Raw genomic sequence first — 13,315 nt, 5'->3', positions numbered from 1 at the left:
GGGGGATGAATTTCTGTCATGTATAAGCCACCGGTTTATGGCGTTCTGTCACAGCAGCCCAAACAGACGGAGGCACCGGTCAGTGCGGGAAGCCTCGTGTCTGGCGGCAGGAAGACGAGACTGCTCTCCTCCCCCGGCGGGCTGGCTGAAGCCCCCTCTCCCTCGCTCCTCTTCTGTCTCCTCTCCTCCTTCTAGCCTCGTTCTGCTTAAAATGTATATATATGAGGAACGAAAGGGAACGAAAGGGAGAGACGTCATGCGTTTCTCACTCGTTCGCCCACCCCGAGTTCGCCGACCGTCCGCTCCACCCTCGACGGCACAGGTGCCCGCGGCGTCCCCTGCTACCCCAGAGGGTGCTGAGAACTGGGTGGAGAAGTTCGAGGGAGGTTTCTCTGCACCCTGTGCTGCCCAGCAAACTCTGCCACGTCCCCGCGGACGGTGACTCTTGCAGCCCCTCCCTCAGGCCACCACCAGTGCCCGTTTCCTGACGCCTGGGCCCTGGGCCTGCTGGGCCCTGCCCCACTCCTGGGTGTCCCCCCGGCACACCGCCAGCCACCTCTCTCAGCGTCCACCTGGCTGGGGTGGGGCTGGCACAGCAGCGACGCTGAGCTGTGACCCACAGCAGCGACTCTGGCTTCCTCTGTCCTGCGTGGGGCCCCCTGCGACAGTCGCCTCTCTTCCCGCAGCTCCTGTCTGCAGAGAAGACACGCCAAGGACAAGAGTAGAGCTGGCCCCGCGCACTCCTTCCCCACGAGTCAGTGCATGCCTTGCTGTTGGTGCAAGGGCTGAGAACAATTGTTTCCAGAAGCTTCTCCCCCCTCCACAACGTGCTCTCTGATAGACTCGTAAACCGCTGGAACTCCTAGCCCCAGGAACCCTAAGTGCTCCGTTTTTCAGTCACCACATCCGCCCCTCCCTGCACGCCCAACCCCACATTCGTTTCCTCAACAAAGGTGCACACGAGGCGCAGACCCTGTGCCAGCCCCGGGGCCCGTCGCCACTGCTGGCGACAGGTAGCGAAAGCAGCCCCACCTGTGCCCGCCAGGGGCTCCCAGCCAGAGGAGGGGACAGGCTGTGGGCAGCTGGGCTGGGAGCTGCAGAGACCTGGAGACACCCCCGGGGAGCAGCCCCTCCCTCCAGGGCCCCCCTGCCCTCACAAAACACCCTGTTCTCTCGTCCCCGTCCCTGTCCCTGTCCCCGGGCTGCTGCACTGAGGATCCTAGAAGGTCAGCGCTTCTCGGAGCCTGGATGCCCTTCACCCCGCACCTGCTGAGATCAGAGGTTCAGAAAGAGCTAGCAGCTTGTCATACAGCACAGCAAGCAGCAAAGCCAGGACAAAACCTTCCAAACCACTGCCTTGCCCGATGCTGTCTTTGTGGCATCAACATATCAGGCGGAAGCCCCTGGGCATAAACGCCCTTGGCCTCAGTCACAAACACCAAACGCACCTGATGCCCTGTGCATGACAGCGACGGACACTGTACTTGGAGGAGGTGAGGAGCGGGGCTGTGTGTGTGTGACTATGTGTCCGTGTCTGTGTTGGGTGGCATGCCGTGTTACTTTCTCTTCTTACAGTCCTGGAAGGCAGCTTGGAAGAGGAGGCATTTTGGCAATCTTCCAAGTGATACATGTTCTCGGTGGGCTGAGCAAGGAGGGACCCCGGGGATGGGAGGGGAGGGGATTGTACCCCATATATCTGTGCACCCTGGCCCAGAACCCTGTCGCCCACAGAACTGCCCAGTGGGCTGCCCGAGTCAGCAAGGAGTGGGCTCTGGGGACAGCCGCCCAGGGCTCCTATTGATCCTTCATCTCTGAAGGTTCACTGGGGCAAACTCAACTGCCCCCAGCTCCGATGTCTGGGGGCCCGGGAGCAGGGCAGGGACAGGGACAATTCTCTGTTGACCCCTGAGACTCTTACCTGTTTATGCAGAAGTCAGGCGCCAGGGAGCACCCGGGAGGGGCAGCCTGGAGAGGCTGCGGGAAGGCTCAGCTGGGCTCCTCCCGCCCTGCCCTTGTCCCTGGGGCCACCTGGGCTGGGAAACATGGCAACAGGAGTCACCTGCCCTCATCACCTGGCCTCGTTCTCCACTTAAACACTGTCTCCCTCAGCAGCCAGACACGGAGACGCTCGAGCTCTGGGCTCCAGCTGGGAGACCAGGCTATTTTGCAGATCCTGGCAGCAGCCACTCTGTCCCCAAGGAGTCACTGAGGCCTCAGTGCACTAGTGCCCTAGCACGGGCCCACAAGGCCTCCCCCACTTCTTTGGGGGAAATTTGGTGCTATTAAAGTATGCTGGTTTATAATTTACCTTCTTCCAGAGACTGCCTGATGCATGACAGCCATTATAATACTTTGTTTTATGAAATTACTTATATACTTTTAAAATGCATGCAACGCAAGATAGAGTTAAATTTTATTTTATTTTAGAAACAGGGTCTTGCTCTGTTAGGCTGGGGTGCAGTGGTGTGATGCCGGCTCACTGCAGCCTCAAACTCCTCCAGGCTTGAGCGATCTTCTCTCTTCAGCCTCCTGAGCAGCTGGGACCACAGGGACGTGTCGCCACGCTCGGCTAATTTTTTAAATAATTGTTTTGTAGAGACGGGGGTCTCCCGATGTTACCCAAGCTGGTCTCGAACTCCTGGGCTAAAGCCAAATTACATTTTTAAAAAATGGATGCAAAGGCCCCAGACTGTGGTCTTGAAATGCCATTTATCCCTAGAGATAATGAGGGCTCCCTGGGGAAGATGCTGGTTCCAGGTACGGACAGAAATGTACTAGACCAACCTGGAACATCAGCTGTTACAAAGCAAGGGAGCCATCAGAGACTTCTAGGGGCCACAGAAGGGATGGTAATGCTGAGTCTCTGTTGACTTCTTAACTCGGAAAGTTGTATTTTATATGTTTGTGTAGGAGAGTGCCCTTATTTGGGGGCAAGTACACTCTGGAGTATTTGAGGGGTATTTTGTCTACAGCTTCCTCTCAAATCATTCAGAAAAAGACTAAGGATAATGGGATATACATAAAAATAGAAAGAGCGTGGGCAGGCACTGTGACTTGCGGAATACGGCAAAGACGATGGATTTGATTTCACTTTCATATGAGGTTCTGTCTCGCTAGCCGACTTGCCCTAGAGACTGTCTGTGCGGTTTTGGGGGAGTAGCCGGTCATGCCGGAGAGGCACAGACAGTGAGGATCTCCCAGCAGCCTCTAGGGGCTGAGGGTGGTCCCCAGCCTGCAGCCAGCCAGAACCAGGATGCTCAGTCCCGTAACCTCAAAGGGAATGAATTCTGCCAACAACCTAAGTGAGCTGGGAAGCAGATTCTTCCCCAGTCTAGCTTCCGAGTAAGAACACGCCCCAGCAGACGCCTTGGTGGCACCCTTGTGAGTTCCTAACGGAGGAGCCAGTTAAGCTGTGTCCAGACTGTTGACCACAGAAACTGGGAGATAATTACTGTGTGTTGTTTTAAGCTGCTAAAAGTTAGTGGTACTCCGGCTACACAGCAATAGAGCACTAATATAGTCGGGGACATTGGCTTTAGCCACAGGCTACAAGACAGGGAAAGCAGCATACCCCACCTTCATCCAGACGCAGGTACCCCCAGCTGAGCGGATGCTGAGGGACCTGGCTGGGAGGAGACGAAAAGAGACTTGTGTCTCCTCACCTCCCTCTTCCCCCAGGAGGCTGCTGCACCTGCCACAGCCTTTCTAGAAAAAAAAAAAGACAGAAAGTAGAATTGTTCCTGGTTGGGCAGGAAGATTTGGGGGGCTGCTTAGAGATTAGCTACTGGGCCAGACAAGGGCAGATGGTTTGTTTGTGACATAAATCAGCTCACCCCTGGCCACCCAAGGCAAAACAGACTGGGCCACTCCCTTGTAACTTTCCTGGGCAAACAGGGACCTAGTTCCAAGGAGGGGTTTATAGTGTTGGAGCCAGGAAACATAAAGGATCCCCCAGAAAGCAGAAGAAGGTGGAGGGTGAGAGAGGAGTTTGTTTTATTTTTGGCCGACAGGAAAGGAGGCACCTGGCTGCTGCTCTCTCGTTGGCTCCGCCCAGCCTCGCAGGTGGAGGCTCTTCCTGGCCCCGGGTGCAGCAAGACTGATTCCACCTGGGGGTGTCCCCGCTTGCTGTTCCTGTAGCCTGGGCGCCCTTCCTCCAGACCTTCACAGGCGTGCCTGAGTCACTCTGCTCAAAAAAGAGAGAAAAATAAGCCAATTCCTCCCCCCAACTCAGGTATCCATCCATTGTCCCTATCCCCAGATATCTCTATTACCACGTTTTCTTTTCTTTCTTTTTTTTTTTTTTTTTTGAGACAGAGTCTTGCTTTGTTGCCTAGGCTAGAGTGAGTGCCATGGCGTCAGCCTAGCTCACAGCAACCTCAATCTCCTGGGCTCAAGCGATCCTCCTGCCTCAGCCTCCCAAGTAGCTGGGACTACAGGCATGAGCCACTATGCCCGGCTAATTTTTTCTATATATATTAGTTGGCCAATTATTTTCTTTCTATTTATAGTAGAGATGGGGTCTCGCTCTTGCTCAGGCTGGTTTCGAACTCCCGACCTCGAGCAATCCACCCGCCTCGGCCTCCCAGAGAGCTAGGATTACAGGCGTGAGCCACCGCGCCCGGCCTTTTCTTTCTTTTTTATTAGAGACAGGGTCTCTCTCTGTCACCCAGGCTAGAGTGCAGAGGTGTCATGATAGCTCATCTCAGCCTGAAACTCCTGGGCTCAAATGATCCTCCTGCCTCAGCCTCCGGAGTAACTGGGACTACAGGCATGCGCCACCGCAGCTGGCTAAATTTTTTATTTTTTGTAGAGATTTGGTCTCACTATGTTGCCCAGGCCAGTCTCAAACTCTTGACCTCAAACAAGCCTCCCAACCCAGTGCTCTTTCCACTGCTCCATGCGGCTTCTCACAGGCAGGAGCTTGGGAAATGAGCCTTAGGGGAGGCGGCATTTTGTAGCTATTGAGAGCATGAGCGCATGCCGGACTGCCCAAGTTCAAGTCCAGCTCTATTGCTTGCAAGCTACACAATTGTAGGCAAATTATTTAATCTCTCTGTGCTTCGCCTCAGTGTGCTTATCAGCGTCCTTTGTAGCACCTGCCTCATAGGGCTGGTGAGGATTAAACGACACCCATAAAGCCCTGCTCTCAGGCTCTGGAACGCGATGGCTACTCCATGGAAGTGAAGCTATGACTGAGCCGTAGCTGCTGCACTGAACGTGGCTCTCCCTGGGTGGCTGGAAGATGATTCTAGGTGGGGAGAGAAACAGCAATGCTGGAGGGAAGAAAAGTGAGAGGCTAGAACCCTCAGAACCGTCTTTAGAGCTTGTCACTCAGAATAAAATCAGCAAGTCACAAAGTACCCTTACAGCATAGCTCTTCATCCTTCACAAATGCATTTCAGACACCGTCTCGTTTTTGCCTCGTTACAGCCCTGTCTGCTGGGCACTATGATCCCCATTTTGCAATTGTGGAAACTGAAGTTCTGAGATTCTAGGTCCTGCCCAAGCTAGGCAGTGGGGTGGGAATTCTAGGTGGGTGACAGACTGAATTGCCCCGACCACCTGGCAGAGGGGGAAAGACCTCAGGGGCAGCGGGACTGTAGGGTGACTTACACCAGTGGTTCTCAAATGTGCGCATGCTTCAGAATCCCCTGGACTGCTTGTGAAAAATCACAGGTTGCCGGCCCCACCCCAAGAGCTTCTGATTCGGTGAGGTCTGGGGCTGGAGTTGGGCTTGCTCGGTGCCCTCTAACCGTGAGCAGCAGCGACATCTTGTGGTCAGCAGCGGGACGAACCTTGGACCCCCTGGGCCCGGAGATCCCCCCGGGTGGTGGCGGGCCCGGGCAGTACGGCACCCAACGGTGGCTTTCGGCCCAGAGGAGCATTTTACAACAGGAACTACTATCCCCGAGAGCTTGACATCGATCCCTGGCAGGGTTTTCCGGCCGGTCACGGTTGGGGTAATAATGAGCGTGCGGAGAAGGGAGCAGGGATTGATCCCTGCGGGCTGGGGCAGTGCCACCTCTCATTTCCTCGGCTCAGGCGGTTGCTAAATGGGTACACTGGGGCGTCAGGGTCTCTGAAGTTGCGCAGCTGAGGGGTCGTAGAAGGACCCCGGGCCCGTGTCTAGGGCGTGGGTCTTAATTCCCCGCTCTGCATCTCTGGTGGGAGGCCCGGGGCGCCTCGCCGCAGCGTTCTGAGTTTGTGCATCTGCAAAATGGGCAGGTGGCCGTCCATCATGTATGTGACGGGCATGGTAAGGGAAGGGGCTGAGCGCGACGCCCGGGGACACCAGGGTCCGGGAGAGGGTGCTCGCCCTGGCGGCTCAGCTCCTTCCCCTGCTGCCAGCCGTCAGCCCAGGCGCCACCTGGAGACCTGGCGCGAGTCAGCCCAGGCGCCACCTGGAGACCTGGCGCGAGTGTCGCCCCAGCCAGGGCCCGACGCGCCTCCGAGGCTCCCTCCCCTGGACGTCGTCTGCCCGGAGGAGACATTAATCATTAACCGCAGGGTTAGTCGGGGCTGGGGCGCTGAGTCACTGCGGCGCGGCGCGGCGGCTCCCTGCAGCCCGGACCTCGCACCCGGGGCGGGGGGCGCCGGGTCCCCGGAGCTCGCGCAGCAGAGCCGCCCGTGCCCGCCCGCGTGCCGCTCGCGGTCGGCAGGGGGCGCCCGTCTGCGCCGTCGGGGCCGGAGGGCTCCCTCCCGCCGAGGGCGCGGCAGGCCGGCGGGGCAGGCCCGGTGGCACAGTGTCGGGAAGGTGCTTTCCCAAAGCCGTAAACCCTCCCGCTGAGATGACTGGGCCGGCTTAGCCACGCACGCGCACCCCGCATGCCCTGTTTCCAAAGGCGGCCGGCGGGGTTATTTCGGGGAGCCCAGGTCGGGAGGCAGGGCAGGTGGGCCCCGCGCCCTGCCTTGCCGGGAGACCAGACAAATGCACTGGCAGTAAATAAGCGGCGCGTGACCAACGCCGTGGAGAGCGCTGTCGCCCTTCCTCCGCCAGGCTCAGCGCCTCGCGCCTTAGGAGCGGCTGCACTGGGAACTGGTAGTGGGTAGGAGGGTCAGGGCGCTCTCCCGGCACCCCAAGGCTGTCTCCTCTGAAGCCCACTCGCCAGGTTAAAGCCTGCCGGGGTGCCAGGAGAGCGCCCCCACTTCTGCTGTGGGGGTCCCCCGGGAAAGATGCTCAAAAATCCCAGCATCTCCCACCTCCAAACCGCAGGGAATTCTGCTTTCTCTAGCCCCCTATGGCCATGCAGTTAAGGAGGTCACTTAACTTTTAATCCAGCACCCACCTGCCTGCAGGTCAAAGGTCCGGGTTTCACTTTAAGTGTGGCACCTCTGTCTGCTGTGACTCACTGGGCAGGCTGACCCAGAGTCCTGTCCCTGCATGGGGTGGAGAGAAGGGGGAGGAGACTGCACAGAATGAGTCCAGGGGTGAGGCCATAACAGCCACCGGAGAGAGCAGCCCAGAGTGACTGTCCCCACAGCCCAGAGCCAGCAGGCTGCAAATCTGCCCCCATAATGCCTGCACCCTTGCTGTGCTTCCCCCAAGGGGGAGTAGAGAGAGGGTGCGGGTAGGTGAAAGAGACCAATGGTGGGCATTATAGCACGACCCAGGGGCATGGCTTCTGACCCCAGTTGGTTACTGCACACCTATGTGATGACACATAATTTCTCTGCCTGTTTCCCAGACTGAAAATGACACCTGAGTGCCATTATTTTTAAATGTCATGTTGTTTATCTAAATCCCGAGGTTAAAAAATAAAATATTTCCAAATGGCATAGCAGATACTATAAAAGGGTATGTTTTGGGATACAAAAGTTTGTCACCCCCGTTGTGCAGGTGGGGTGCTGGTATCTGATGTGCTTCTGGGTAATTCTTTAGCAGACAAGATTGAATTGGGTCCCCAGACCCACCTGCCATCCCATAAGGCCATGTGAATTGAGGATTAATCAATTAAAGTGCGATTCCAACTTTTAAGCCTTCCAACTGGGTCTTGGTTGTTTCTGTGTGTCTCTGGTTAACACATGTCCTAAGGTTCTAAGTAAGCCTGCTTATCAGAGATGCCTCCCCAAATTTAAAGATATACTTTATTATTTTTAAAGTGTTTAAGATGACACAGGGAATTATTAACTCAGTCTTCCCTGTTTCCTTGGAAAAACTGCAATGACATGAGAACTTACCAAGGATCCACCAAGAATGTGCTTTCTTGATGAAGTGTTTTATAAACATGAATGACCGACTCAATGGCCTTTGTATATTCAGCAATGACCCTTGGTTCTGTGCATCACAAATGGCTTCTCTCTGCTTTAATTCCCAGCATCTTCGAGCCAAGGAAGGTTTCTTGGCCTAAATGATTTTCACATGCGGAATTACCAAGATGTACTTCAAAAGAAAGAACTCTTCTAAAATGTGGATATCAGGCCGGGCGCTGTGGCTCACGCCTGTAATCCTAGCTCTTGGGAGGCCGAGGCGGGCGGATTGCTCAAGGTCAGGAGTTCAAAACCAGCCTGAGCAAGAGCGAGACCCCATCTCAACTATAAATAGAAAGAAATTAATTGGCCAACTGATATATATATAAAAAAATTAGCTGGGCATGGTGGCGCATGCCTGTAGTCCCAGCTACTCGGGAGGCTGAGGCAGAAGGATCACTCGAGCCCAGGAGTTTGAGGTTGCTGTGAGCTAGGCTGACGCCACGGCACTCACTCTAGCCTGGACAACAAAGCGAGACTCTGTCTCAAAAAAAAAAAAAAAAAAAATGTGGATATCAGTGGACATCTAACCATATCATAAAATACAGACTGATTTTATTCCCAAATTTCCTTTCATTTGGGCCTGGGATGGCTTTACCACGCTTCAATTTAGTTGACAATTGAAAAATTTCAGAAACACTATCTCCTTTAGTTTCTAGTTATCTCGCGTGGCTTTTCCTTTCTGCTTTCCAAACCCGGTGGAGTTTTTTTCAGTTCCAGATTCTTGCTTGCGAGTGTCTTTGCCTGCTCATGGAGTGCTCTAGTTAGAGGTGCTCGGTGGAGTCCACTGGATCTGGAAAACACCCCGAACACACCTGCTTGTCTGTGGACAAGTGTGTAGACAGACAGACTTTGGCGTGTTCTGGGGAGAGAGATTTCCCCAGCTGGAAATGGTTGTTACTATTATAACTGTTCTGTGCCGCCTCAAAGGGTTCGTGCAGGTTCACATCAGATAACAGATGTTCATTCGTGAATCCATCCATTCGTTAAGTGTTTATTATGAACTTGCCTGGAATATGACAATCCATCTTCTCGGTGGCAGCAGAAAAATCAAGAAAGACCGCTATGGGGATGGGGCGGTGGCAGGGAGGCAGGTGCTGCGGGTAGAGGAAGCAGGAAGAAGGGCGAGGAGGGCTCACCGCCAGGTCTCAGCAGGCCCTGCGATCTCACTGCTGAGCCGGGTTTCTCTCCCGGAAGCTCCTGGGAATTGCTGAGCTGGGTGTGACTTCCTAGCGCCACACATCTGCTGGCCAGGGGCCAGCGCAGGGCCTCTCCCCACTGTCTTCCTGAGAGATCTTGCCTCCATTTGCTCACCTCCCTACTGCCAACTCACGGTCACTTTCTCCCTTACCTGCCTCCCCCAGCCACAGAGAGGAGGGTTTGGACATGGAGGAACCTGGGGGAAACTGTCCCCAAGGCCGGCACAAGCCGGCCTCACTCCTCGCTCCAGGCCCGGGCTTCTTGGAGCCACAGCTGAGAGGGCCTGGACCAGCCTTGCTTGGCGGAACCTTCCAGGGAGGTGGGCGGATGGGCAGGGTGAGACGGTGGGCTTCCCACACTGCTGGGTGTAGGCTCGGTGAACCAGGTGACATGATCGACAGGAACTGGGACCAGAGGTGAAAGGATGGACAAGGGACACAAAGGGGGTTGGGGGCGAGCTAAAGTCTGGGACAGAGGTGGTCACCATGCCGTCCTGTGCCAAAGGCTGGCACATCAGCCAAAGCCGCCAGATGTGGGCTTGGTCTCATCTGTGTTATAGATCTTGCATCAGTCTGGGAACTTCTCAAAGGCACAGCCATGTTTCTTCTTCATCTTATACCCCGTGTAGGAGGCTCCATCCCTTGAAGCTCAGTCAGTGCTCGCCTGGCACCTGCCAGCCCCTGGGCCAGCAGGGCACAGGTGCTCTCATGCCCCCCGAGTGGCTCCCTTAGCCAGGCTCCAGCTCCTCCGGTTATCCAGCTCGGCCTCATGGGCACCTCGTGTCTGCAGAAGCTCAGGGGGACACCAGGCCCTCCACACCCTCACCCTCTGGGACATGCGTGGACCCAGAACCCACTCCCTGGATGCAAAGCGAAGCCTAGTGACATAGAAGCCTAGCTAGTGGAGGTCGCGCAGCTGATGTGGGACCTGAGAAGGTCCTGCCGCCCGGCCCTCCGCTTCCCTCCCTCCCCAGATGGTTCCAGCTCGAGATGAGCAGGTCAGCACTGTGGGTTGACCCCCTACTGTGTGCAGAGCTGGGTGCTCAGTGTGTGATAGTCACCTTTTGTCTCGCCTGCCCATCATCCCTTCCCCCTCTTTCTGACCTAACCGTTCCAGGTTTGAACCACCCACGTGTAGTCAGGAAGATTCCTGTAGGGCCCGTGGCTAGAAGTAAGCATGTGGCCCAGGCCTGGCCATAGAGATTTCAGCCCCACGCCCCATGCTGGCCACAGACATCAGCACCAGGACTTTTGCTGGAACTGGTGGGGAAAGAAACTCTCTGTGCTGGTGGAACATATGAGCCCGGGACTGCTGGTGGGCATCTGGCCACCACAAGAGGACAGCCCAGCCAAGGAACAGGGAAGGACCCTCCCAAGGACGTCCCTTGAGCGCCTAGAAGGACGACACCCAGAATGGCCAGCTTTGTGACGCCCATGTTTCCTTTTATGCCAAAGTTAATTTGAGCTGGGCTTTCTGTCACTTGAAACTAAGAGTGCTGACCAAGATGGGGAGAGGAGGGGGTGCTTGGAGAATAAAGAGGGGAAGTGAAATGATTTCTACCTTAGAAAGGTCCCAGGCTGAGAGGAAATGCAGTTTTCGTTCCTGAGTGTCTGAACACAGGACCTTCCATTTAAAAAAAAAAAAAACTGTGCATATGTGGAATATATACTTAGAAAAGTGCTTATACTTTTTATTCCTGTACCAAATAACAAGTATTCGCGGTGGAAAACTTATAAAAAATAAAGAAAAAAAGGAAGGAAGGTCACCTGCATGCCACTATCCACTGTTACTCTCGGCGGGCACATGTGTGCATGTGACCCTTTATCAAATCACAGGAGGGGCGCCCTGCCTTGTCACTTTACCTTTGTCCCCACTTACCCGTGCGTGGGATCTTCTTTGGGAACATTTGAACGACATTTTTAGGAGACAGCTTTTGTGGTCCCACCACGTTCACTTGCATCTCACCCCCCAGCCTCCCATTTGTTCCAGAAAGAGGCACGGAGGCCATCTGTGGACGGAAAGTGGCTGTTCTCCATAGTGTCACCGCTAGAGGAAGTCTTAAAGAACAGGTAGATCATTGCAGTCATCCACTTGTTCAATAGGTAAATATCCAAGTGCCTCCCACGTGCCGGGCTCTGAACTACGAGCTCCAGGTACGATGGGCAAAACCAGCCGGGGTCTCACTGCTTGGAGCTCAGAGCAGAGCGAGGCAGTGTCGCTCCCGCTCACTAAAGGAACGTGCAGCAGGGGCTGGGACAGGTGCCGCGGCAGCGGGAGGCGGGAGGGTGTGGCCCGCTGCAGAAGGCTGTCCTGAGGAAGTGGGGTGTGGGCTGGAATCTCAAGGATGGAAAGGTGTCAGCCAGGCCAAGAGAGGGAGTGAGCGTTCCAGGCAGGGCCTGAGGGAAGCCAGGTGGCTGCAGTGGAGATAGGGGGAGGAGCACCCTGTGACAAGGGAGCTGGTGGCAGAGAGGGGACAGCAGAGCCAGATGATGCAGGGCCACATTGCTAAGCTTTGTCTTTACCCTAAGAACAGAGGGAAGCCACTGAAGTTTCCCCGCACAAGGGTGTGCGTGTGTGTGTGTGACGTGACCAGACGTGTGTTCTGGAAAGATCACGAGGCTGCATTGTGCGGAATAGGCTGGGTAGGTCCACAGTGGCCTTGGGGACAGCAGGTAGGCAGCTGTCACAGTCAAGGTGTGAAAGTTCAGAGCAGCCTGCCTTAGGGCGATGGCGCAGGAAGTGGAGAGAAGAGGAGGGACTGGAGCAGTACTGAGGAGATAAAATCAGCAGGACTTTTCCTTCTGGGCTTGCTCAACTGGCTGGGTGGTGCCACCAGTCCCCAAACCAGGGAACACTGTAGGGGAACAAACCAGGCTGCTTTGCTCCATCATAGACGAGTTGAGTTGGAGGAACCTTTGAGACACCCAAAAAGAGACGTCGGGTAGGCAGCTGGATGTCTCAGCGAGGAGCTCGGAGGTCACGTGTGCGAGTCATTTGCAGACTGTGCGCCCTGGCCCGTGCATCAGCCAGCTGGCGTGGGTCCTGGTCCCAGCGCAGGTCACTGGGCAAATCACTGCCCTACGCTGGGACTCGGAGTCCCCGAGTGTCTGAGGTGTGGGCTGGACCACGACTCTATCTGGCTCTGACATTCTCAGGATCTGGGGGTGCATGAGGATGAACCATTGCCCAAACATCCCTGAATTCCTCCCAAAACCAGGGAATGGAGTCTCCCGATTCGAGGAGTGTCCTGGCTCTGTTAGACAACTCTTCTGGTTGCTCTTGTTCTGCCCCTGGCTGTCCCTTCCCCAGTCAGGTCATCCTGAGACTTTGAGAGTCCTATTCTTAGGTAGGAAACTCAGACTCCTCATCCCTGTTGGAAGGGAAGAAGTGAGAACAGCATACGCTGCTGCAGTTCACGGTGAGGCAGGTTGAAGGTCAAAGGTGTGGACCGTGGACCAAAGGTGCCACAGACTTTCCAGGGTACTTTCCCCAAGGTTTGCCCTTTGCAAAGTGACGCCTCTCCTTCCCTGCTTCCTTCCTCTGAACTTTCTGCTCTCTGCACTCTTCCCAAAAATGTGTCACCAGGCATCCATGCAGTGTTTGCTTATTTCACAAATGACCCAGTTCCTGATGATGTCCCAGGTCCCATTGACCTTTCTTGGCCAGAGTAGCCCAGGGAATAGGGTCTTCCTGGAACCGTTTGACACCCAGCCCCTCTCCTGGGCCTTAGCCACTGAGAATCATTCATTCAGAGCTCATGATGAATGAGCTATTATGCGCGAGACATTAGAGGTATAAAATAAACAAAGCCCAACCCCAGCCCTTCAGAAACCTGCCCGACAATGGTTTTGGAATGTGATCTGGACTA

General features: G+C 55.3%; 1 long non-coding RNA gene across 2 annotated transcripts; it reads right to left on the bottom strand.

Annotated features, from left to right (window-relative positions):
* Positions 1-3,976: 3,976 nt before the first annotated feature.
* On the bottom strand, positions 3,977-7,358 carry LOC105880550 (uncharacterized). 2 transcript variants are annotated; one of them, XR_001158294.2, is made up of 2 exons: positions 7,287-7,358; positions 3,977-4,183 (listed from the first exon to the last, which is right to left on the bottom strand). It is a non-coding gene; the product is annotated as an uncharacterized LOC105880550 (long non-coding RNA). The 2 variants fall into 2 exon arrangements; XR_012914511.1 differs by lacking the exon at positions 7,287-7,358 and adding an exon at positions 5,614-5,823.
* Positions 7,359-13,315: the final 5,957 nt, after the last annotated feature.

Source organism: Microcebus murinus, chromosome 23, assembly GCF_040939455.1.
Source record: "Microcebus murinus isolate Inina chromosome 23, M.murinus_Inina_mat1.0, whole genome shotgun sequence".
Lineage (NCBI taxonomy): Eukaryota > Metazoa > Chordata > Mammalia > Primates > Cheirogaleidae > Microcebus > Microcebus murinus.
This window is presented reverse-complemented; position numbering and strand designations above follow the sequence as displayed.